This window comes from Desmodus rotundus, chromosome 3, assembly GCF_022682495.2.
Source record: "Desmodus rotundus isolate HL8 chromosome 3, HLdesRot8A.1, whole genome shotgun sequence".
NCBI lineage: Eukaryota > Metazoa > Chordata > Mammalia > Chiroptera > Phyllostomidae > Desmodus > Desmodus rotundus.
Window position 1 is genome coordinate 4,153,558 of NC_071389.1, and position 26,525 is coordinate 4,180,082.

Consider the following 26,525-nt stretch of genomic DNA (forward strand, 5'->3'; position numbering starts at 1 on the left):
GATCACGGAGTGGGCGGTGGATCGGTGCAGCAACCCCGCCGCGGCTCGGCCTCCATCGCTGAGGTGCCGCTGCTCCCACAGACGCTCGCGAGCCGCTCCCCGCGCTCCCAGCCTCATCTTCCTCCCGCACTCCCGAGACTCTCGCCCGGCTCGGGTCTCTCCTTTGCCTCCTCTTTACCTCGCTCGCCTCCCACATTGTCTCTGCCTCATTTTCTTTCCTAGTTGAGGGAAAGAAAAAAATCCTCCTCAGAGAGCCCCCTCGCCCTCGGGAAAACAAAACCAGACATGATCCTGGGCTCCCACTCCTGAGAGACCTGCGGAGCTGGGAGACTAGTGGAGACCGCACGGAAGGTCACGGGAGGGAAGCCCCTGCAGCCCCGCCTCTGTCCGCGAGGCCGGCCCCTCCTTGGCCAGAGCCCGGCGGCCCCCAGCCCCGCGGGCCTCCCGTCGCGTCCCCCCACTTTCCCAGGAGCCGGCCGAACACACCTCCATTGATGGTGTAGCGCATCGGGGGGAAGGTAAGAGTCCAACTTGGCCGCGCGTGGCGTCTGCTTGCATCTCCTGGGCGCGGGGCGCGGGGCGGGCTGGAGGTAGGCGTGGAGCCCTCGGCCGGTGCGAGCCCGAAGGCGAAGGCCGGTGGGGCGCCGCGCACGCCCGGGGGTCCGAGGGCGAGCGCCTTCTGTGGCTCGGGCCGGGCCAGGTAGCTGTGCGGCTCGCCCGCTGACCCCTGCTCTTTCTTGGCTGCTTATTCATGCTCTCGTTTGACTTGTCTGAGGTTAAACTATTTCATGTGACTCAAATGTTGGCCAAGCTGAGGAGAGGAAAAGGCAGTCAGGGCTGAAACGGTGCATTTCTGGAATGCGTGTGGATTTGGGGGTCTTAGGGGAGGACTTTCCAAGTACCCCTTTCGCCTTAGGAGGCGATTCGCTCTTTGTGCTCTCAAGCTCTACTTCTCTGCCCGGTGGGATTTTACTAAATTATGAAACCCAGATCACTTGCAGCAGAATAGGATTCTTATTGCTGTGTTTTAGTTATGCTCTCAGAAAGAGAGGGGCTCTGTTTGTATTTTTTTCGGGGTTTGGGAAGAAGAGAAGTAGTTTTACAGGGAGGAGGTGCGTGTGTGTGTTGAGGGGGAAAGTAGTGCAGGTTTCCTTTGAAACTGGTCGCTTGAGAAGTTGTTAAAAGGAAACCAAAATGATTCATTGTTGAATTGTCATTTTCCTCTGCCTCTTTTCCAAGGTTTGCTTACAGTTTTTTTCTGGATTACAGACTTCAAACATTGATCTGAGCGTAGTGTGTCCTTGAGAAACTGGGTGCCTTAAATGTTTCAGGATGTGTTGCTATTTTAAGGTGCATTTAGAAAGTAGTTTTGTATGAATCCTGAAATAGCGTTCTCCACAGCAATTTTTTAAACATAATAAAGGTAACTAGTGAAAGAGGCACTTGGTGAATTACAAAACAAACATTTTAACGGAACACAAATTCATGCATCATGTGCTTTGATTTGAAACAGTTTTGTTACTGCTTTTCGTAGAGAGAGAGCTTTTTGTCTGGTGTACACTGGATTCTTCAGGCTGTTGGGGGAGGGGAGAGAGGATGGATCTATACAATAATAAGATCATCTTCGGGTAGCTGTTCCTGCCATGGATTTGCTTGCTGAGTTCATTCCACCGTAAATGATAAACCAGTTTTGATTTTGAGGGCCTAGGCTGGGTGGAAAGCTGGCTTCCAGCTCTCCCTGTTGTTGTTGAGGTCGAAGGGAAAAGAGGCAGAAGCACACACGCAGACACACACACTGCCAGGCTGAGGGCTCATTGTTCTTCCACACACACATTCATTCTCTCTCCCATATTTGGGACTAGGTTTGCACAGACAAACACAGCTTTTTTGGGAAGAGGAGAGAAGGTGGGGGAAGGGGCGGGTGCATTTCTTTTTCAGCTTGCTTTCACCTCTCTCACGTCTGCCCTTTTTCCCCCCTCAACCTTGTAGAGGCAGAAGAGTGCATTGGAAACTAAAGGACGCTCAAAAACATGTTCAGACTCCTCTTCTGCATCTTCGTTTCTTCCCTTTGCAGCCCTGGTTTCCGCAGGTCTTTCTTACTTGTGTTTGTAAAGATAAAATCCTGCTTCATATGTCGTGGCCTGACAGCTTTCACATCGCTCATTGCCATGACTTTGTTGGGGACAGTGATTTGTTCAGTCGACTCTTGTAGTGAATGTGACGGGGGTCCTTTTTCCTTGGCAGAAGTAGGTTGTTTTAGTTAAGGTTATTAAGCGCATATTTGAGGTTAATATTTAGCAAAGTGTGTGTGGGTGTTTTGACATATTAGTGGTCTGGTGGTTTGATGAGTTTGCTAGCTATTGAGCCATCAGTGTGTTTTGTTTTATTTTATAGATAGGGGCGTTGTAGGACAAGATCTGGTTTTCTGCTTTGGGGGCTAGTGTAGAAGCTTCCTTTGAACACTGGACAGGGAATGGGCTAAGAGAGTCCATCTGGGGTAAACCCAGCTCTGGGTCAAGGATGGAAGCTGGTGTGTATACTGGTGGGTTGCAGAATAGCTCCTTCTACTGGTTAATTGCTTCGAAGGATCCAGGTGAAGAGAGTTGGGGAGGGGATTAATGGCTGAGGCCTAATGATTTTCTTTTGAATGCAGTTGTAGTGTTTTTCTGCAAATGCCACTACCATGAGCTGCTAATACAGATGCTTTTTGACAGGCACTGTTGCATGGAGGCTTTTTACATTACTGTCTGTCTTGACATTAATTTGTTCTATTAGAAGTATTTACACATGGTGACTTCTAAGGACTTTGAGTTGATACTCTTTTGTCTTTTATGGGAAATTTAGTTTGTCTTGAAATTTTAAACAAAATGGGGGATGTATTTGTGTTTTTGATGTGGGAAATTGTGTATACATTAGCAGTCTTTAAAAAGTTTTCAGTATCATTAATAAAAAAGTCAAATAGACCTACCCTGTAGAAAGAAAAATCCTAGCACTGGACCCAGAGTTTCCTCTTGGATTTAACAGGGGGAAGATGTGTGTGTGGGGGTGAGGAAGTGGGGTGAAGCAGATAGAAGATGGAGGGGGTAAGGGAGGAGCTCACTAAAATCAGGGATTTTGCACATGTAATGGTGTTGCATTGCAATAGTTTTCAATAGTCATGTAAACATAAATGCATTGATAGAATGACTGATTCTATGGATTAGATTTTAACAATTAGAAGAGAAAATATGAAACAAGTTGTACATAGATTAACACAGGCCAAATTCCTGTTCAAAGGCTTCTAAACCAAGGTGTAGTTTCGGAGATAATATGCTTGATTGATGCCTGCAAGGGTTTTCATTATCACACATTTTATCCCATCTCAGTTGTTTTAATGTAATAAACTGTTTAGAGAGTTTATTACATTAACTGTTTGTAGTGGTAAGGAGAACTCAGTATAGAATAACTGTCTTCTGTTCCGGACTGGCTACGCATAGGAATGTGATTTCTGATTCACTTTGCTTTCAAAAAGTAGAGCAAATCTCTTAAGTCATATATTTTTTACATTGGAATATGAACAGTTGAAATGTATTATTTATTCAGTAGAAATAGGGTCAGGTAATTTCAATCCAATATAATCTTTGCCAGTGTTTTGTTTCAAGGTAATTAGAGTAACTAGAACCAATGCAAAACACAAACGTAATCCAAATCAAGAAATCTGTGCACCAGTTATTTTTTCAACTTTGACTTATTGGTCAGGCAAAAAAGTTTTTAAAAAGTGGGACAGTAATTGGATAGAAATATGCCAGATGCCGTAAAAACACACATAGAAAAATATGATCTATGCCTTTCTGAAAACCAGTGCATGTTGAATATTATTATGGATTTAGTAAGCACTCATTACTTTTAAAATTAGTTTCGAATCTTTAACATCTTGTTCAAATCTCAGTAATCAAAAAAACATTTAAGTAGTAAAATGAGTTGTATACATGCAGTTGTTTTGGGCATTATGTGCTTTCCTACTAACTGCTTTTGGCAGCTTCTCTTGCAGTTGATTTAAAGGTTAAGATAGCAGAAAATTCAGATGTTTAAGTGAGCCATTAGTGTAACATAGCCGTGAACTTCATTACACATACTTTGCACACCCTGAATCAATGCATTATTGTCTTACATAATCAGTTTCTGATAATGCTGTGCTCTGGTTGTTCATACGGGTTTTCAGCAACCAGGAATTCCTCTTGAATCAAATGGAAGTGATTGTTAATTATTAGTGTCTTGGTAATTATTCCAGATTTACAGCTTTGCTTGTCCTATTTAAGTGTGATTTTGGTGAGCCTGTTGACTTGTGCTTGGTTTCTTATCTAGCAGTGCTCTAGTGTTTCTTAATGAGGAGAAATGAGCATTCATGTGTTAGAAAATTGTTAAGATTGCTTAAGCCATTTTAATGAATATTTGATCACAAAACTGAAAAATTCTCAAATACTAACTACACTTAACTAGTTTGGAGTTTTGGTTGGAATTTTGATTTGTGTAATTAACTTGATGTGCCAAGCAATGTGAGATGTAACACATGTTTGTATATTGGGTAACTAGGCCGGGTACGACAGCTCATATGAGAACTTTTATTTGAGCCATGGCTGCGTAGCTCAGTTGGTTAGAGCATTGTCCCCGTTGTGCCAAGGTTGAGGGTTCAATCCCTGGTCAGGACACATTACAAGAATCAACCAATGAATGCATAAAGAAGTGTAACAATGAATCAATGTTTCTCTCTCTCTCTCTCAAATCAATTAAACAAACAAATAAACTTTTCGTAAAGTGAACTGTTTGTGCCAGTGTAAAATTGTTTTTATTTGGTGAAATTTGCCAGTATATCATCAATCGTAAGCAATATATTTAACTGTGACATTTTTCCCTGTATGGTTAGATATCAAAGTGATATGCTCTCTGATTCATAGAGTACTTGGTGTTTAAGGAATCCTCACAGCCTGTTTGTCTTGGGCTTTTGCATCAGACCCTAATTTTAAACTACTTATACATGTGATTTGTAAGAGTTTTGGTCAGACTTCTTTGGTTGCAAGCACAAAGTCTCTCAAGTCATCTCAGGTGTTAGGAAAAGTGGAACAAAAATGTAATCCTTGAGAGTCAGGCCTCACAGAAAAACAGCTCCAGGTTCAGATGGGCCTTATGGATGCTGGAATACTATTAGGGGTCCCATCCAGCTTTAGTGACAAGATCACCTTGTTGCCTCCTTAGCAGAAAGACTTTGTTGAGCCATACCCAAGTGCTAGGGCTGTGTATGATTGTCCAGGCTGTGTGTAGCAAAAAGACACCACTTTAAAGGGGACAGTAATTTTTACCTTGTGGGTCTGGACTAACCTGAAAGGGAGCTTGTGTGCCAAGCATGGCCATGCAGCAGGAGGGGAGAGTCATTCCCACAAAAACCCTTTCCAGCACATAGCCCGTGCCCCTGCGCCCCCCCCCCCCGCCCCCAGCAAAGCATGCACATACATATTTATGGACACCTGTGCATGTCCACCAGGCTACCAGAGATCTGATTTCTGACCGTTACTTCTTCAGGGGGTAGAGGTGGAGGAGAGTGGTGGTGGCACTTAACATTTGTGGGGTGAATACAGTGTAGGGGGATTGTGAGCAGGTGAGAATGTGGACATGTGTCTGCATGTATGAATTCAGAGAAGCTGCCTGGGAAGGCCCTGGAAACCTCTCCTTCCCTGGGCAGAACCTGGCTACACTGACTTAAAAAGGTGTTAGGTATATGAAAACATATTTCAGGTGAATTTAAGCTGAATGCTCCTTATTAAACCCAGAGCCTGTGTTTCCCTTGCCCCTCCTTCCTTTTTCCCTCCCCTCCCCTGTCATTATGTATTGGACATTGAATGTGACTAGAAGGGCATCATCGGTCTGCAATCCTGTGCCCTCTGGCAGGGCTACCACAAAAGGTTTCTCAGATTGGACTGAATAGCCAGAGCTGGCCCACCTACTCCTCTGTATTCACTCCACTGTTTTATCTCTTAAGTTTTCTTTGTTATCTTTATGCTTCTGTTTCACTTCTACTCCTAACCACTATTTATGCTTTTGATTAATACTTCCCAGGAGAGATCACATGGGTTTTTAGTTATCACTGTTAGTTAAGGGTTCGGGGACAGACCACCTCTTAAGCTCTCTACCAGCCTTCCATATGGTGAGTTGTTCACCCTTTCAAGCCAGCTCTCAAGAGGTACATAGTAGGAACCCAGGGAATGGGAGGCATTCTAAAGCATGGCCTATGGGAAGGGAATTTCTTTTCTTATTATATCCTATCATATTTTTATCATCTTCATTTTCCCTGACACTATGTGGCTATTGTTGCTTTTGATAGCTTATCTAATAGTTTTTTATATTTCTAAAAAGATTTTATTTATTTATTTTTAGAGAGAGGGGAAGGGAAGGTGAAATAGAGGGAGAGAAACATCAATGTGTGGTTGCCTCTAGCACACCCCCTACTGGGGACCTGGCCTGCAACCAAGGCTTGTGTTCTGACTGGGAATTGAACCAGCGACCCTTTGGTTCACAGGCCAGCACTCACTTCACTGAGCCACACCAGCCAGGGCTCTACTAGTTTATTTTTATTTTTTAAAAAGATTTTATTGCCCTGGCTGGTGTGGCTTAGTGGATTGAGTGCTGGCCTGTGAACTGAAAGGTTGCTGGCTTGATTCCTGGTCAGGGTGTGCATGCCTGGGTTGCAGGCTAGGTCCTGGGTAGGGAGTGTGTGAGAGGCAACTGATTGATGTATCTCTTGCACATGGATGTTTCTCGTCTACTCTTTCTCCCTCCCTTCCCATCTCTCTAAAAATAAAAATAAATAAAATCTAAAACAACAAGACTTTATTTTACTTAAAGATTTTATTTATTTTTTAGAGACATGGAAAGAAACCTTGATGTGTGAGAGAAACATTGATAGGTTTGTTTCTCGCACAGCCTCTACCCAGGACCTGGCCCACAACCCAGGCATGTACCTTGACTGGACAGAACTGATGACCTTTCACTTTGCGGGATGACATCCATTCCACTGAGCCACAAGGGTCAGAGCATTATCTAATAGTTTATTTTGTGTTAAGAATCTCTACATAGTTATAACAGTCAGTTATCATCTCTTTAGGTGGGATCATTTTATTACGTTGTCTTAATTGTCCTTTTATTTTCTGTGAATCCATCCACCTACCTGTCTGCCTATCTGCGTACCTAAGTCAGTGTTTCCCAAACCATATTCATAACATACTAATATGCTACAAGTGTTCTGAGGTCAAATCAATTTGTAATGCACATTAGCACCTTAAAGCCTCAAAAATGTCCTGTAGAATACAGAGGACATTTTGTTTGTTTGGTTTGCTTGGTTTTTTTCCCTTCCTCAGAGAATGCTATGACCTTTTTTCAGAAACTAATATTCTGCAAAACAGTTTGTGAAACACATGTAAAAGTAATTATTTCTTAATTAAGTGTCTTGTCCTTTTCTCCTTAATAATGAAGTTCCAAGTGTTAGTATTATAATGCTTTGCTTCTGTGTACTGTATCTTTCTTTAGGAAGTTTTGTACTCTAGTTCTCCAGGGATACAATGTAAGTGCTTTTTCCACCTTATACATATGTCATTTTGGAGTTATTTTTGATTGTTGCATTCATTATCCCTCATTCCATTTTATTTTCTTTTTTTAAAGATTTTATTTTGTTTATTTTTAGAGAGAGGGCAAGGGAGGGAGAAAGAGAGGGAGAGAAACATCAGTGTGTGGTTGCCTCTTGTGTGCTCCCTACTGGGGGCCTGGCCCACAACCCAGACATGTGCCCTGACTGGAAATCGAACCAGCGACCCTTTGGTTCTCATGCTGGCACTCAATCCACTGAGCCACACCAGCCAGGGCTCCCTCATTCCATTTTCAATGAGACCAGTCAAACCAATATTTTTCTTTTTCACCCCACTCTGGTAGCTATGCTCTTATTCAAGGTTTAAAAACTTCATTTTTGGATATTTGTAGTCCACTGATAGGCACTGGTGAGAATCTTTTAACAAATAAAAACAAAAACAGGTACTTAACTGTGCAGTTCAGTGAGGTAAGCCTTACAGGCATGTAAAGATGATGAAAACAGCCTTCTAGAAGTTTCTTTCTATACTGGCCATTGGGATACACATCACTGCTAGAAGATAAAGATAAAGTGTTTTAGAGACACAAAATACCATGGGGTTGTATTAGTTACATGTTGCTGCATAACAAGTTACTGCAAAGCTTAATGACAACACATTTATCTCACGGCTTCTGTGGTCACTTGCTTGGGAGTGGCTTAGCTGAGTGGGTCTTCAGGGGCTGTTGTCATCTGAAGGCCCAACTGGCGCTGGAGACTGTGGTTCCAAATGGCTCGTACACTTGGCTGTGGGCATAAGGCCTCTGCAGGAATCCTCAGTTGCTTGTTACATGGACCTGTCCATATAATTACCTGAGTGACCTCATGATGTGGCATTTGTCTTCCTCTAGGACAATTGATGAGAGAGAGAGAGGAAGTAAAAGAAAGAGAGAAAGGAATCTTTAGTGACTTAAGTCTTAGAAATGACATACTGTCACTTTGATCTTATTCTGTTGGTTAGAATCAAGTCACCAGGTCTGACCCACAGGCGCAAAGGGAAGGGAATTAAGATTCACCTCTTGAAGGAGTATCAAAGAACTTGTAGACTTATTTTAAAACCTCCACAGGGATTCAAAGGAGAGTGATATAGAAGATTTAAAAAGAGTGTTTTCCCCTTTGATTAGTTATTTTCAAGCAGTGCTTTACATTAACTGGAGGGTAGTTTCTGGTTCTTAGAGGAGAGTAACATGACCAAAACCTGACATTACTCATTTTTTCTCTCTACTGTTGTTGAGATACATTTATTTCCTACTTACTTCCTATTCTTACATCAGATTTAATCTATTTCAGTTAAAGCTGTGCTTAGTACATATATAATGCCTTAAGTGTTTTAGTTTGAGCACTCTATTTCCTACCAGTTCAGTACCTTTTCTTTGGGCCTTTAACCTTTTCACTTATTTTATCACTTTATATTTTGTGTAAATGTTTGTTACTTGCATTTGTACCTTAGTATTAATCTTATTCTTTCCATTAGATTATAAACCCCTTGAAGGCAGAAAGTTTTCTGTAACTACATTCATATGGATGTTTGCACACGGAATTAGACTTATTCTGAAAGACACAGTTCATTGACTCGGTGATGCCATCATTAGTAAGATGCATCATTATTTTATGTACCATAAGAATGAAAAAAATATGCTGCTAGTTAAACTATGTAAGACCTGTCCCAGCTCCAGTGCTATACAAATGTAAAACATTGTACATCTTAAAATCATTGAAATGTCATCTATTTCAGTGGTCTCTTTTCACAACTGTACATTCCCTGAAAAGCATGTCTAAAGATAGACCTTAAAGCAGAGATTTTTTCTTTCATAGGAAGTGTTATAGGTGGGTGTTCTTGCCTAAAGATTTTGCATGAAAACCTAAGCTATGATCAGTGTACAATAAAAACATGCTGCCATCAGCCTTGTAGTCATTATAGTTATTTTTTGATTTCCATAGATTAGGTATAACCATTATATATTTTGATTTGAAATATGTGTTTTTAATATATAATGTCCTAAAATACTACTCTACTGCATCATCAGTTTGACCTAGAATATGTTAACTTTGTTTTATTATTATTTTTAATTACAGTTGACATACAATATTATATTAATTTTAGGTATACAACATAGTGATTAGACATTTATGTAACTTACAAAGTGGTTACCCAGATAAGTCTAGTACCCATCTGACACCATAGTAACTTTATTCTAAACGTTGGTGTTCTTCCTGATGCTGTCCTTCAACTTCTCCCTCAGCAGCATTGTCTTCTAAAGTGCCCTCTTCTCTCTCCTGAGATCGAGATCCCTGTTCCCCTCTGCCTCCTTGGATATCTTTTGTTTTTTATTTCTTTAAAGATTTTATTTATTTTTAGAGAGAGGGGAAGGGAGGGAGAAAGAGAGGGAGAGAAACATCAATGTGTGGCTGCCTCTCATGCACCCCCTGCTGGGGACCTGGCCTTAAACCCAGGATGTGCCCCGAGTGGGAATTGAACTGGCGACCCTTTGCTTCACAGTCCGGTGGTGCTCAGTCCACTGAGCCATGCCAGCCAGGGCCCTCTTCTTGGGTATCCTTTGGGAACTGAGATGCAAAATTTATCAATCTGTATTTGTCCACTCTTAACTTTTTTACTATTGGAGCAAAGTAGTTAAGAGCTCTAGTCTCAATCCCCAGCCGCTACTTGTTAACTCCGTGACTTTAGGCAAGTTCCTTACCTTTCTTTGTCTCGATTTCCTCATTTGTAAAATGGAGATAATAATAGTACTCATCTCACAAACTTGTTGTGAGGATCAGAGTAATTACGTAAAATGTCTCTGGTAAACAGTACATGCTTGATAATATTAGTCTATATTTGTTATTATAGCTACCATCATCCAGAGATCTAGCTTTCTACTATGTTCCCTCTCTTTGTTGTCTGTAGCACTCAACCACCGGGAGATAGGTAGGACCAGTAGGTCAACTTTAGAGGTTCTGTGTAAATTCTCTATAAGTCCTATCAACTGTAAAATTTTCACTATTCCTTGAATATAGGAAATGCTATGAAACAGTACATGATTAAATACCAAGTGAATGGCACAGACCCTGGAGTAATGATGCATTTTGGGTTGTTGATAAATGATCAGGATATCATAGCTTTGCTGTTCTTCTTCATTATGATGTTTCTGAAGGAGATTTATATATATATATAGTTCTATATAAATATAAATATATATAAAACTATATATATGTTCTATTTGTGTGTATACACACACACACACACAAATAGAACAGTGGCAAGTAGGAAACTCAAAGTATTATTTTATTAATTGAGCTCTTGGCTAAAATACCAATGTATAGCTAGTTATCTAGTAAACTACTTGGAGTGTATTGCTTAAGCTTGCAGCCTAGGCAGGGGGTTTCCCTTACACCTAAATCTCACTACTTTATTACATTAGTCTTTTAGAGTGTGTCTGCGAGAAATGAAGAAGAGAAAGATAGTAGACCCTCATATGTGTATATATATATATGTAATTTTTAATCTGCTTTTAATCTTCATACTTAAAAAGAGGGTCCAGTCAGTCTGACTCAATCAGATTAGTATTCTCTTTTATTTAGAGATCTTAATGGTAGAGGATGGAGAGAGACAGAGATGCATTTTATTGGTATAGCTTCAGCTCTCTAGTAGCTTGGTTTAATGGTCTGTGAGGGATAACGAAAAACAGTTGGCCTTTGCCCTTACTGGTGTGGCTTAGTTGGTTGGATGTCGTTCCGCAAAGTGAAAGGTCATGGGTTTGATCCCTGGTTGGGGCACATGCCTAGGTTTTGGGTTTGGTCCCTAGCTGGGCCTTATATGAGAGGCAACTGGTCGAATATGATGGTATATGATTATGTTAGCAGAGCAAAACTGAGGCCTGATTATATTATACTCGGTCTGAAACACAAATGTGGCAACAGAACGGGGATGATTAACTTGGAGGCTAGAAAAGAGGCTTCTGACTGTTGTGCTCGGATTCTGCAACCTTGGGTTTATTGCTATTTATGGAAATGCCAGAAGGGTAAAGACCACGTCTGCTTTGGTCACTTCAATTGCACAAATATACTGTGTGCAATTGTATAATTGTCATAAATAAATGCACTCTTATACACCACAAATGATTTCTGTCAACTTAGACCCAATGTTATGAATGTGTTATGAAAGTTACAGTGTCTATGGACTTCACCTCGTGTTAAGACATTGATCGTAATGATGGCTGTTTAAGGAGACATACAGTACTAGGGCACTGGGGAGGATTGTGGAGACAGAGGGATCCCTACCTTTCATTCTCCTATGTTTGCCATATGTAAATATTAACCAGTTAAAATAAATGCATAAGAAAAGCCTGTGCTTTTTATTTTTAGATTCTTGCCATTCTTTTTTTAAAAAAAATTCTATTTATTTATTTATTTTTAGAGCAAGGGGAAAGGAGGGAGAGAGGGAGACATCGATGTGTGGTTGCCTCTCGAGTGCCCCCCACTGGGGACCTTGCTGGCAACCTAGGCATGCACCCTGCCTGGGAATCGAATCAGTGACCCTTTTGTTTGCAGGCCTGCACTCCATCCACTGAGCCACACCAGCTGGGGAGATTCTTGCCATTCTTATAAGCTTTAGTGAAATATCAGTTCAATTTATGTATGAAATGGGGCATACAAAACGAAGATAGATTGTGCCCTTGATGAATTTTGTCATGTAATGGGACTGGGACATGTACCAAATTGAGTGGTAGGTGGAGGAAAGGGCCTCAAGAGATGATGATACTATGGTTTAAGAAAGAGAATTAGTTCTGGCTGGGGCATTAGGGAAGATTTGGTGTAGGAGGAGGTTTTTAACCTGTGTTTTGAAGGATTGGCAGGATTGGACATGTGGTAAGTAGCTAAGAGGATTTCAGGCAGGAAATTGGAGCAAAGGTACAGAGGTTGGAAAGCATAGGAAATGGTGAGTACAGAACTTTTGCTGCTTGCTTCTATGATGAAGACTTAAATTGTGGTTTGATTTCCTTTTTTCAAAAAAATTCTTTTAAAATGTTCTGTAGCAGATGCAGGCAGGTATAATTCTTCCAACTTAGATAGTTTATATTTGAATCTGTTGCTGGTAGCTGTTCAAACCAAATTGTAAGAGCGTTTTGAAGGGGAGACCTTTGGGCTGATATCTCAAAGGAAGAAGACTAGTTTGGCTGGAACGATAGAGCACTGGGAAGACAGGTGGGGTCGTAGCATGGGGATATGTGACACCAGGGTACGTATGACTTTGAGACCCTGATGTGTTCAAATTAAATACAAACTATAATTATGAAATTAATATGTACTTATTACAATCACATTTATACAGTCTAAAAAGAGTAATACCCACTCCCTGATATTTTTCCATTTTCTGTGTACTTACAAGTATATATGTACGCATTGTACATACTATCTTGAATTTTTATTTAGTATTTCAGGCCCCTGTTTTTCAAGCCAATACCTGTAGTTATACCTCAGGTTTTTGTTTTTCATTTTTTAACAACTGCATAGTGGGACATTGTGTACATGTATACTTTAATTTCCTGTTGATGAACACTTAAATTGGTTCTGATTCTTTTTTTGTAAATCCTTTGAACCTGTACAATGGTATAGGTATATCTGTACATTAAATTCTTAGAAGTGGGATTGCTGAATCAATAGGTATGTGCATTTTTAATTTCGAAAGCCGTTAATAACTTGCCCTCTGAGTTGTGCCAGTGTACAAAGAGTGTTTTAGGGTTTAGATTTCCATTTTTCCTTGTCAAATCTGGATATTGTGAAAGTTCTTAATCCTTGCTAACCTGACAGGTGAAGAGTGTACAGTATTTTATCTTAATTTGCATTTCTTTGGCCATGAGTGAAGTTGATGTCCTTTTTATGTATCAGAATTTTAAAAACACATTGTGATAATAATAGCTCAGTAATAAAGTCAGGTGGTTTATATGTTATACATAGTACTTCTAAGTACCATTTATTTATCTAACCCCCCCAGCTTTACTGAGATGTTACTTACCATAAAATTTACCCTTTTAAAGTATATATTTTGTGGATTTTAGTTATTCATTTTAAAATTGAGTGCTAACCATTTGCTTTATTATTTGTAGTAGATGACTATCAAGCTGAACATTAGGTGTTTTTAAAAATCTTTTTATTGATTTTAGAGAGAAAGTGGGGGGGAGAGAAAACATCAATTTATTGTTTCACTTAGTTATGCATTCATTGGTTGCTTCTTGGATGTACCCTCACTAGGGATTGAATCTGCAATGTTGGGGTATTGAGATGATGCTGTAACCAGCTGAGCTGCCTGGCTGGGGCCCCTTTCTTTTCAAGCTCTTCAGCCTATTAGGTCTGAGATATGAAGTGGGAAATGCAACTTTTCCTGTTAGTTTTCCAGTCTGTAGGCCTCTCTTACCTGTCGCAGTTGGGCTAGCTATGTTCTGAAATGGAATTATGCATGACAACTGCTTTGGAATCTCAGTGCTTTGATACTGTTGGGGAGTGATTTCTTTTAAGTAACTTGTGGTTGAAACTGATTTCCAACTGCTAGAGGTGATACAATCTTTTGAACTTTTTCTGAAAAATTTTAATTACAAAATTGGAAGTGAAAACGCTTCTGAGGTAAAAAGATTTAAAAAATGTGTTAAGTGTTTAAAAGTAGTCAGGTTTTTGTTTTTTTTTTAAGATGGGTTATTCAACTTCTTTGTTAGTCACCCTGGTCATTTTTTATTTCAGAGATTTCTTAGTATCCATTAAAGTGGTGTGTGTATTTATGCTATGATTACATTGTTTCACCTTACAAACAGTAATGATGATCTGGCCTGTGCCGTTTCTTTTATGATTCACATAGATATTTTAGTGTGGAGAAAAGCTTATTGGTAATTTGTTAGACTGAGTTTTTGAGTAAGCTCTTACAGTCCTCTAGCATTGGCTCCCATCTAGTAGGGTCCCCAGCAGCTCCTGGCCAAGGACTATTACTGGCCAAGCCTGGGACCCTCATCTGTATGGTTGTTCCACTTGGGAAAACATGTTGGCAGAGGCTCATAGTAGATGGTTTTCTTTTGCTCTTGATAGAACCAAATGTCTCATTCTTTCCTTTTGATTTTGTAAAGTAATACTTCAAACATTTAGTTTCCTGTTCTTTTTAGTAAAATACTCTTAAAATTGTGACTCTCTGTCTTTTAACTCCCTCCCATTATTTCTTCATCTTTTTATACTATTGAGTTGGGCAAAAAGTTTGTTTTCCCCCCATACAATGGCTGTAGTAGCGCTTAATTATCTTTAACTTCAGTTGAAACAGTTTTGTTAAATTGTATTATGACAGCTGTCATATCAGCATGCATTAAAAAAACTTATCAAAATTGGTGAGTTTTTGTGTGGCCATTTCAATATTGAAGATGGAAGGAAATATACAACATTTTTGGCACACTATGCTCTATTATTTCAAGGAAGGTAAAAATACAACTGAGATGCAAAAAAAGATTTGTACAGTGTTTGGAGAATGTGATGTGACTGATCACACCTGTCAAAAGTGGTGTGAGAGGTTTCATGCTGGAGATTTCTTGCTGGACAAAGCTCCACGGGGACAAAGCTCCACGGTTGGGTAGAGCAGTTGAAGTTCATAGCGATCAAGTCAAGACATTAATTGAGAACAGTCAACATTATACTATGCAGGAGAGAGCTGACATACTCAAAATATCCAAATCAATAAAGTTATTGGTGAAAATGAAAAATGTATGTCTATTTTACAGAAAAAAATAATTGGACTTTTTGGCCAACCCAGTAGTTCTGTATATTTTTGATTGGTTCAGTTTTAGTCCTGTAAATTACAATGTCTCCTCTTTTTTTCCCCTTGACATCTTTTTTCTTGTTACAGTTTTTCTATGTTTTTGGGTTTTTTACTACTGTAAAATCCCTTGGCCTTTGGGCTATAGTTTTGATTAAAGCAGATTTTTCCTTGGGCTTTTAATTAGATTTTCTTTTCTTTTAGCTCTTCATAGGGAGATTGAAGATGACGCTGACTGACCCTTCGGTCAGTGGCATGAGTGCTTAGGATAATGGCTTGAATATAGCATTTAGATCAGCTTGTAGCTATTTCCATTTCCACTTGAGGGTTGTTTCTTGGCTTAAAGACACTGTCCTTGGGAACAGTCTAGCAGTGGCCAGGGGGGAGTGGGGTGGGGACAGTGGGAAGAGGGGATTGCAGGAACTATTATAAAGGACACATGGACAAAACGGGGGGGGGGGGGGATAGGGGGGGTGGGGGAGGGAGGTGGGTTCAGCTGGGGTGGGGGGGAGGGAAGGGGAGAAAAGGCATACAACTATAATTGAATAACAATAAAAATAAAAAAAAAAGACACTGTCTTAAAAAATACCAAAATAAAATTTTTACATATATATATGTATTTGAGCTAAGTTGAGATATGAGAACTGGGTGACTTACGGGGGAACAGGATAACTCTAGAAACAATATTTTGCTAAGAGATGTGATGCTGATTTGATAGAATTACTGGGTCTTTTAAGCAAACTATGTATGTGCTGCATAATTCATGTTTTTTTCTTGCTTCACCAAAATGTCCTGAAACATGATAGCATACAAAGATTATAAATAAACTCGATATATGTCTCCTATTTAGCATGAGAAGACTTGGATCCTGATTCTACCTGTACCGTGGGTTTGAAGTATGATGCAGTGCCCTGCTTCTTTAGCTGTCAGATGGGGACTGTAATACATAAACTGAAGTGGAAAAAAAATAGATATGGAAATACGTTGAAAATACAAACCTACTCTACAAACCTGAGGTACTTAGTTATGTTTTTCTCAGGAACTCAGGATTATTGCACCAACAGCCCTTAATCGAGCCATATTTAACTTCTGTAATGTTACCTAGAGAAATCCACTGTTTTCTTGATGTGTTTCTTACACCAACATTGCATGCAGATGTATGTGTTCCAAATATTTTTATGCAGATAGTACTAAGTGCTCAGTAAGTGTTCAGCTGTAGTAGAGTACTGACATTTTGTTCTTAGGTGTTTTGTCGTAAAATAAAGACTTTTGTTTTCACTTTATGACACAAGACATCAAAAAGGCATTTTTATTACTTTTTAAAATATATATTTATTGATTATGCTATTATACTGTCCCATTTCCGCCCCTTCACTCAACTCCATCCTACCCACCCCCTCCCTCCCACATTCCCCCCCTATAGTTCATGTCCATGGGTCATACTTATAAGTTCTTTGGCTTCTACATTTCCTACACTATTCTTACCCTCCCCCTGTCTCTTTTCCACCTATCATTTATGCTATTTATTCTCTGTACCTTTCCCCCCTCTCTCCCCCTCCCAATCCCCTATTGATAACCCTCCATGTGATCTCCATTTCTGTGGTTCTGTTCCTGTTCTAGTTGTTTGCTTAGTTTTCTTTTGTTTTTGTTTTAGGTGTGGTTGTTAATAACTGTGAGTTTGCTGTCATTTTTACTGTTCATATTTTTTATCTTCTTTTTCTTAGATAAGTCCCTTTAACATTTCATATAATAAGGGCTTGGTGATGATGAACTCCTTTAACTTGACCTTATCTGAGAAGCACTTTATCTGCCCTTCCATTCTAAATGATAGCTTTGCTGGATAGAGCAATCTTGTATGTAGGCCCTTGCCTTTCATGACTTGGAATACTTCTTGCCAGTCCCTTCTTGCCTGTAAGGTCTCTTTTGAGAAATCAGCAGACAGTCTTATGGGAACCCCTTTGTAGGTAACTGTGTCCTTTTCTCTTGCTGCTTCTAAGATTCTCTCCTTCTCTTTCATCTTGGGTAATGTAATGATGATGTGCCTTGGTGTGTTCCTCCTTGGGTCCAGCTTCTTTGGGACTCTCTGAGCTTCCTGGACTTCCTGGAAGTCTATTTCCTTTGCCAGACTGGGGAAGTTCTCCATTATTTGTTCAAATAAGTTTTCAATTTTTTGTTCTTCCTCTTCTCCTTCTGGCACCCCTATAATTCGGATGTTGGAACGTTTCAAGATGTCCTGGAGGTTCCTAAGCCTCTCCTCATTTTTCTGAATTCTTGTTTCTTCATTCTTTTCTTGTTGGATGTTTCTTTCTTCCTTCTGGTCCACACCGTTGATTTGAGTCCCAGTTTCCTTCGCATCACTATTGGTTCCCTGTACATTTTCCTTTGTTTCTCTTGGCATAGTCTTCATTTTTTCATCTAGTTTTCGAACAAATTCAACCAATTCTGTGAGCATCTTGATAACCAGTGTTTTGAACTGTGCATCCGATAGGTTGGCTATCTCTTCCTCGCTTAGTTGTATTTTTTCTGGAGCTTTGAAGTGTTCTGTCATTTGGGTCATTTTTTTTTTTTTTTTGGTCTTGACAAGTCTGTTACTTAAAAGGGCGCAACCTTAGGTGTTCACTGGGGCGGGGTAACGCTGGTCACTGTGCTGTGACGCTGTGTGTGGGGGAGGGGCCCAGAGGGAGCAATGGTGCCCGCTCCACTCTCCACCGGATTTCAGTTACTCCCTCCGCCACCCACAATCAAACTGGGCCCCTCTGGTGCTGGTTCCTGAGTGGGTGGGCTTGTGCACACTCTAGGCCCCTGTGGGTCTCTCCAACAACCTCTCCTGTGAGGCTGGGAGTCTCTCCTGCTGCCACCCCAATCCCCACAGGCATTTTCAATCACAGGTTTGAGGCTTTATTTCCCCAAGCTGGAGCCCTGGGTTACACAGTCTGCTTCGCTCCCCGACGTTCGTCCAGGTTTATCTGTGTGGGAATGTGGGGTCGCAGGGTCTGCTAGTGGTCAGACTGCCTGCCCCGTTCCTCCCACACTCTGGCAGTCTTGGTCCCCCCATGGCCACGCTAGTCCTCTCCGCCCCGGCTGTCCATCTCCGCCCCTCCTACCGGTCTGGATGTATGTTTGTTTTTTATTTACTTGGTGTCGGACTTCCTTGCCTTTCGATTTTCTGTCAGTTCTGGTTGTGCGAGGAGGCACAGTGTGTCTACCTATGCCGCCATCTTGGTTCTCCCATTTTTATTACTTTTTGAGTGGCCTTTTTCTTCTAACAGATTCAGCAATTTTTTAATACCAGAAATCTGTATACATACTTTTCTTTGTGGCTAAATACAATGAGGATGACATCAATGGGTCCTTGTTTGAGTTAGGGATAAAGACAGGTAGCAGTTTTTCCTGCCATCTCAATCATGAGGTCCTTCCTGAGGTCCAGGAAGTCTTAAGATTTTATTCATTTTTTAGCGAGAGGAGAAGGGAGGGAGAAAAATGGGGGAAGAAACATCTATCAGTTGTGTCCTACCCCTGAATGGGACCCGGCCAGTACCCCAGGCATGTATCCTGACTGGGAATAGAGCATGCGACCTATTGGTTCGCAGGCTGGCACTCTACCCACTGACTCACAGCAGCCAGGGCTTCCCCAGGAACTCTTCACAGGAAGATACAGAGGGAGCTAGATTTCATGCCATTTTTCTCTCAGGTTGCTTATTTAGGAACGAATCTCTGAAGCTTTTTTGCTTTCTGGGAGTCAAAGATTAATCTGTAATTAAAACAGTTAGTATGGGTCTTTGTGGGTTTTTTTTTTTTTTAAACTATCCTGAATTAGAGGGCAGTTGTTTGGGTACGTGCCTCTTCCCATGATGTGTTCAGATAATTGTTCTCATTCGATTTGCATATTGGGAGTAATTTCTCCTCTTAAAAATCAAATTCTGGAGGAAGTGGACATATGTGTATCATTCTCTTATAAGAATACAGGTGCTGACAAAGTCGTTGCATCTCCCAGTTCCATTTTGCTTGGGTCTTGCCTTGCAGTTTTCTAGGATGCTGATTGCCAGCCTTGTTGATGTGGGGCTGGTTTTGAAATCCAAGCATCTTTTGAGGATATCAAAGGACTGTAGCGTGTGGAAATGTTTAGGTTGCAAAAATGGCTACAGAGTACCACATGATGTTGATATGCTTACTATAATGATTTATGATCTTTGGAAATTGAGGCCTTTGACACAGCTGTCATCAAGGTGGGCTTCAACCCTGTCTGTGCATTGGCCTGAAATGATTCAGTTTAAGATCCCAATATAAAAATAGGCTTGTGCTTCTCTGATGTACTCTCTTCCCCCACTCATAACAACTTTTTTATAATGTAAAATTGGGAAAAAATATTAGGTGTTAGACACCACTAAAAAGAATCTTAACATATGGGGGATGTGCTAAAGAATTGAATGTTGCTAAAGCACCTAGAAGAGAGGGTTTTGACCTATTTTGAGCTCATATGTGACACCTGAAAACTCCAATGACACTGAGTTGGTATAGCTGCATTTTTGAAGTTTAGCTTCATTTAGATACAGTGATAGTGGTCTGTCTGCTTTTAGGAGGTGATTGTCTAGGAGTAACTATGTGCACCTGTGGCACCATGTCACAGTTCCTGAGGGACCCTCTTGCAGAGATGATTTGGGGAGGGCTTCAGGCTCCTATCATGGTATTACTGGAAAAGGAACTGTAGCTATTTGATGTAATTCTGGACAGAAGATCTGTTGTTTATATTACACTGAATTAGAGGTCAGTATTTGAAATTCTCTGTTTCAGTTGATATTTCAGCGGGTCCATAGAGTAATGGATGACTGTGAAATTATCCAGATGCATAGTTAAAAGTGTATTTCAGAGATGTGGGATAAACCTGTTGTGCTTATGACTATCTGGTTTGCTATGGATTACTGAACTGATGTTTGTTCTTAGATGCATAGAAAAAGTTACACAGGTGGGACTTTTAATTATAAACTTATGGGTATAGAAAGATAAAATTTGTACTTTATTACGTGAAGAAGGTGCCCTTCTAATTTTTCTTTTTATGTGAAGCTTCACCTGTTCTGGTGATGATAAATTCTGAGAGAGGGTTTTTGTAAATTTATAGTGATGATGTGCTTTATTTATTCTTAAAGGGTTTCTGACAAAGTTTTTTTTCTTCCTGTTTTTTGTTTTGCTTGATTTTTAGAGAACTGTAGGTTGAAACTAATGTCTTTTTCTTCTCAAATACAGCATGCTCCCTGTTCTTCTATAGTTTCATGGATGTCTAGAAGTGAGTGATGTGTTTAGTTTGAAACAGAGATTTCAGAAGCATCATACTTTCCATGTCCCTATACTAATTATGAAATGGAAAACTCAGTCTTGTTTTTGTGACAGGAATAGACAAGGCGATTAGTAAGTGAAACATAATTATTATGGAAGTGATCTATAATTTTAGGCCATAGCTTCTGGCAGGCTGCTCTCATCTAAGTCTCCTTTTCTCTGGGCAGTTGGCTGTTAGTAGGGGAGTGTCCAGGTGATACAATGGGCTTGTCCATTCATTTGGATGTAGTTTTTTTTAGTATCTCTTGCAGGGTGCTGTACTAGGTGAGTAAGATGAGTAAGACGTGTCCCTGTTCTCACAAGAGTTCTCGGCCAAAAGAAGGAAACAGATATGAATAAAAACTACAATACAGTCTGAAAAGAACTGTAATAGAAGTAGAAACGTCATGCTCCGACAGCCTGGAGTGAGAGGTGTGCATACACCCTGGACACTTACATGCACTTACAGAGTTAAAACATAGGATATCTTTACTTCTTTGTTAACAAATGTGTTTTTTCAGCTCACATTCAGGCAGCTACATTTATTGTGGATGTGTGGCCTACTGTAATGGGTGAGGTTTTCCATGTCATTAATGGTTTCTAGGCAGTAAAATGTAAATCTCTTCTTGAAAGAGGTTGGGCACCCTAATCTTGTATTCTACTGAACCTGACATACTTTCTGTATGTATTGTTTACTTTTAAGAACATTCTCTCAGAGCTTATATAAAAATAATTTCTTTCATTTTTCCTGAGCCACTCTGGAAAAAGAGCTCTTTTCAAATAAAGAAAGAGGAGTCCTGTACCAGAAGGACTTAGCATTGCCCTTAACCTTCTCTGCCTTGGGAACCTGTAGATGTTTTTTTTTTTTTCTTTTTGTAGACACATGCTACAAGTAAATTAGGTGCTGATCTGAGTTGCATGTTTTCTTCATTGGGGGGTCAGGGGGGCGGGGACACAATATTTGTTTTTTCAATTCATTCTCTCCTGCTAACTTTTTTTCCTCTCTAAATAAGAAGTAAATCCTGACCTTTTTTCTTCCTGGAAAATGGCTTACTTAGTTTTCAGAAAAATTAAGATATCTCTGTATGGAAAATTTGAAGCACTTGTTTAAAAATATATACATTAGGCTCTGGCCAGGTAGCTCGGTTGGTTAGAACGTCATCCCTTTATGCCAAGGTTGTGGGTTCAATCCCTGGTCAGGGCACATATGAAAATCAACCAAATGAATGCATAAATAAGTGGAACAAAGAGCAATGTTTCCCTCTCTCTCTCTCCCCCTCCCCCTAGGCCTCCCCCCTTTCTCCTAAAATCAGTAAATTAAAAAAAACAACACAGTAGCAATTAAAAATCACAAGGGTTACCTTAGGGTTTTATTAATTAAAATCTAAGTTGTTAGTTATCCTTATTGCCTCCATATTTCTCTTACATTAAGTTTATTAATTCATTTGTCAAATAAATTTATTATTTATTTGTATTATTTGTTAGATAATGTACAAGGAGATGGGGAGTCGTGCAATATGATGGTGTTTGCCTGCATTTGGAATACTATATCAATCTTTTATTTAGAGGGTTTTTTTTGTTGTTGTTCCTTTAAGTATCTTGCATTATCAGTGTATATGCTCTGTTGCCTGGCCCAAAAAGCATGTAAATTCAGTCCTGATCATGGTGCTTAAACCTATAGTTTCAAAGAGAAGCAGCTAGCACTGAATTCTACCTGACTTAACCTTCTATCCGGGATCTGTCAGACAGCCAACAGGTATTGGATTTGTATTGTCCCAGTTTAATATTGATGTAAGTGGGATATAAAAGAAATAAAAGTTATTACCTTTGGCCTCACAACCAGGAGGCAAGCCTTGCAAGAATACAACATTTAGATATTTCTAGAACAAAAGCGGACTATAAACAGACAATGTAAGTACTCATTGTTTAGCAGAACAAATAAATATAGTTCAAATTCCAGTTAACTAGGGATTATTGTGGGTTAGAGAAATTGACTGAGGATTCATTGAGAAGCTAAGAGTAAGCCTTGAAGAATGGGTACTGTTTGAATAGGAACTGGGAGAGCAAGTTACGACAGTCCAAGCAGGGGTCAGCCTGAGACAAGAATGAGTGTGGTGTGTACAGGGTCAAATAAAGAGGTCTAGCGGGAGTGAAGAATTTGTGGGGAGGAATATGGTAAGATAAGTTAGGTGGACCAAATGGTAGAGGCTTGGAATGCTAGAACAGAATTCCTGTAGGCATCTGAAAGGGATGGGGAGAAAAGTAATAAAGTAGCAGGGCAATCAGAGACTATAGAGGTCTGAATACTTTTGGCTCCCAATTTGTAGTGTAAGGATAGTATAAGCTATGCTGGCCAGTCCTGGGAAGGACGCTGTGTTAAAATTGCTTCCTGTCCCTCCCTGTATTTGGTCATACAATAGGACATACTGAAGGAAAGAGAAGTAGCCACAGGACAAAATAGGCTTTTAGAAATCTTGGTGAAGTTTCACTGTTAGCTTTTAGTTAGTATCATATTTCATAAAAAAATAAAAAATTGAAAACCTACTACCAAATTTAGAAGTTATTTTAGTTAAAAAAAAATTCATAAAGCCCCAGCTGATGTGGCTTAGTTGGTTGGAGTGTTGTCATGTACCCGAAAGGTCACAGGTTCAACTCCCAGTCAGGGCACGGGTACATACCTAGATTGTGGGTTCGATCCCCAGTGTCAGGGCACGTATGGGAAGGCAACCAATTGATGTTTCTCACATTTGATGTCTCTCTCACTCTCTCTCTCTCTCTTCTCCCCATCTTTAAAGCAATGAAAAAAAATGTTCTTGGGTGAGGATAAAAATAAATTATAGTTTATGTATGATTCAGTTTCATCTCTTCTCTTGCCTCTCATCCCAAACACTTGCTGTTTCCAACATGTTTATTTCTCCCTGCCTCCCTCCCCCCATCTTCTATTTATTCTTCAGGTCTTAGTTTAGGCATCATTTCATCTGGAAAGCCTTTGCTCAGTCAGGGTCATACCCAGCTGTGTTCTCCTATGGCTTCTGTGCTGTCTCAAGACATCTGTTACCACACTACACTTTAATTGCATGCTCAGCCCTGGTAGCTCAGAAACCTCAGGGACTAGTCTTGTTTGCTGTTGAATCCTCATTTGCCAGGGTGGGTCGGGCACATGTCACATGGCTAGTAAATAAATATTTGAGCATTGTAAAGGTTGGACTTATTTGTCAGTGTAATTCTTTTTTCTTTTTAAAATTTAACATCTCCTAAACAGTTTTCTGCTTTTATGTACTCATTATTTATTATGGTTGTATTATGTTATGATGTTTTTAAAATGTGTATATATATATATTTTTTAAGATTTTATTTATTTATTTTTAGAGAGAAGGGAAGAGAGGGAGAGAAACATCAATGTGGGGTTGCCGCTCATGCTCCCCCTATTGGGGACCTGGACTGCAACCCAGGCATCTGCCCTGACTGGGAATCGAACAAGTGACCCTTTGGTTTGCAGGCCCTCACTCAATCCATTGAGCTACACCAGCCAGGTCCCAAAATGTATTTATTTCTTTTTTCTTTTTTTTTTTTAATGTATATATTTCTTAACATATTTTCCTGTTACTGGGTGTTTAGGTTATTTTCATCATTCTTTTTCCTACATATCTAGTAATGCTACTATAAACTTTCTTTTACGTACAACACATCTTTTTAATACTTTAAATTAATGATAGAGTAAAAGTATACATAAAGCATATATTTATTCTTTTTTTCTAATTGATCTTATTTTTTAAAAATATATTTATTGATTATGCTATTACAGTTGTCCCATTCCCCCCCTTCACTCCACTCTATCCTGCCCACCCTCTCCCTCCCACATTCCCCCCCTATAGTTCATGTCCATGGGTCATACTTATAAGTTCTTTGGCTTTTACATTTCCTATACTATTCTTACCCTCCTCCTGTCTATTTTCTTTCTTTCTTTTAAAAAAAAAATTTTATTGTTATTCAATTACAGTTGTATGCCTTTTCTCCCCATCCCTCCACCCCAACCCAGCCGAACCCCCCTCCCTCCCCCACCTCCACCCTCCCCCTTGGTTTTGTCCATGTTTCCTTTATAGTAGTTCCTGTTATTTTCTACCTACCATTTATGCTACTTATTCTCTGTACCTTTCCCCCCTCTCTCCCCCTCCCAATCCCCTGTTGATAACCCTCCATGTGATCTCCATTTCTGTGGTTCTGTTCCTGTTCTAGTTGTTTGCTTAGTTTGCTTTTGTTTTTGTTTTAGGTGTGGTTGTTAATAACTGTGAATTTGCTGTCATTTTTATTGTTCATATTGTTATCTTCTTTTTCTTAGATAAGTCCCTTTAACATTTCATAGAATAAGGACTTGGTGATGATGAAATCCTTTAACTTGACCTTATCTGAGAAGCACTTTATCTGCTCTTCCATTCTAAATGATAGCTTTGCAGGATACAGTAATCTTGGATGTAAGTCCTTGGCTTTCATGACTTCAAATACTTCTTTCCAGGCCCTTCTTGCCTGTAAGGTCTCTTTTGAGAAATCAGCTGACAGTCTTATGGGAACCCCTTTGTAGGTTACTGTGTCCTTTTCTCTTGCTGCTTCTAAGATTCTTTCTGTTTAATCTTGGGTAATGTAATTATGATGTGCCTTGGTGTGTTCCTCCTTGGGTTCAGCTTCTTTGAGACTCTCTGAGCTTCCTGGACTTCCCGGAAGTCTATTTCCTTTGCCAGATTAGGGAAGTTCTCCTTCATTATTTGTTCAAATAAGTTTTCAATTTTTTGTTCTTCCTCTTCTCCTTCTGGTACCCCTATAATTTGGATGTTGGAACGTTTCAAGATGTCCTGGAGGTTCCTAAGCCTCTCCTCATTTTTCTGAATTCTTGTTTCTTCATTCTTTTCTTGTTGGATGTTTCTTTCTTCCTTCTGGTCCACACCGTTGATTTGAGTCCCAGTTTCCTTTCCATCACTATTGGTTCCCTGTACATTTTCCTTTGTTTCTCTTAGCATAGCCTTCATTTTTTCATCTAATTTGCAACCAAATTCAACCAATTCTGTGAGCTTCCTGATTACCAGTGTTTTGAACTGTGCATCCAATAGGTTGGCTATCTCTTCGTTGCTTAGTTGTATTTTTTTCTGGAGCTTTGATCTGTTCTTTCATTTGGGCCATTTTTTTTGTTTTGGTGCACCTGTTACATAAAGGGGCGGAGCCTTAGGTGTTCACTGGGGCTACATAAAGGGGCGAAGCCTTAGGTGTTCACTGGGGCAGGGTAATGCTGGTCCCTGCACTGTGACGCTGTGTGTGGGGGAGGGGCCGAGAGGGAGCAGTGGCGCTTGCTCCACTCTCCGCCGGATTTCAGTCACTCCCTCTGCTACCCACAATCAAGTTGGGCCCCTCTGGTGCTGATTCCTGAGTGGGTGGTCTTGTGCACGCTCTAGGCCCCTGTGGGTCTCTCCAACGAACTCTCCTGTGAGGCTGGGAGTTTCTCCTGCTGCTGCCTCAACCCCCACAGGTGTTTTCAATCAGAGGTTTGAGGCTTTATTTCCCTGCGCTGGAGCCCTGGATTGCGTGGTCTGCTTCACTCCCCTGCCTTTCCTCCCGGTTTATCTATGTGCCAATGTGGGTCCGCAGGGTCTGCTAGCTGCAGCCTGGCCTGCTTCGCTCCACAATCTGCCACCTCGCTGGGTCCGCCAGCCGCTGCCTTGCCGCCAGTCACCCCCACCCTCGGGCTGCCTGCCTCTGCCCCTCCTACGGATCTGGATGAAAGTTTCTTTATCTCCT

At 40.3% G+C, this 26,525-nt stretch overlaps 1 protein-coding gene across 5 annotated transcripts in view; it reads left to right on the forward strand.

The window, feature by feature from the left end:
- The first annotated feature begins 84 nt into the window (after positions 1 to 84).
- RERE (arginine-glutamic acid dipeptide repeats) overlaps positions 85 to 26,525 on the forward strand; it is a 392,196-nt gene continuing 365,755 nt past the window's right edge. For all 5 annotated transcript variants that reach the window (XM_053920116.2, XM_045190485.3, XM_045190486.3 and 2 more), the window contains exon 1: positions 85 to 518. The gene's annotated coding sequence lies outside the window, so the exon portion shown is untranslated. The remainder of the gene's footprint in view (positions 519 to 26,525) is intronic.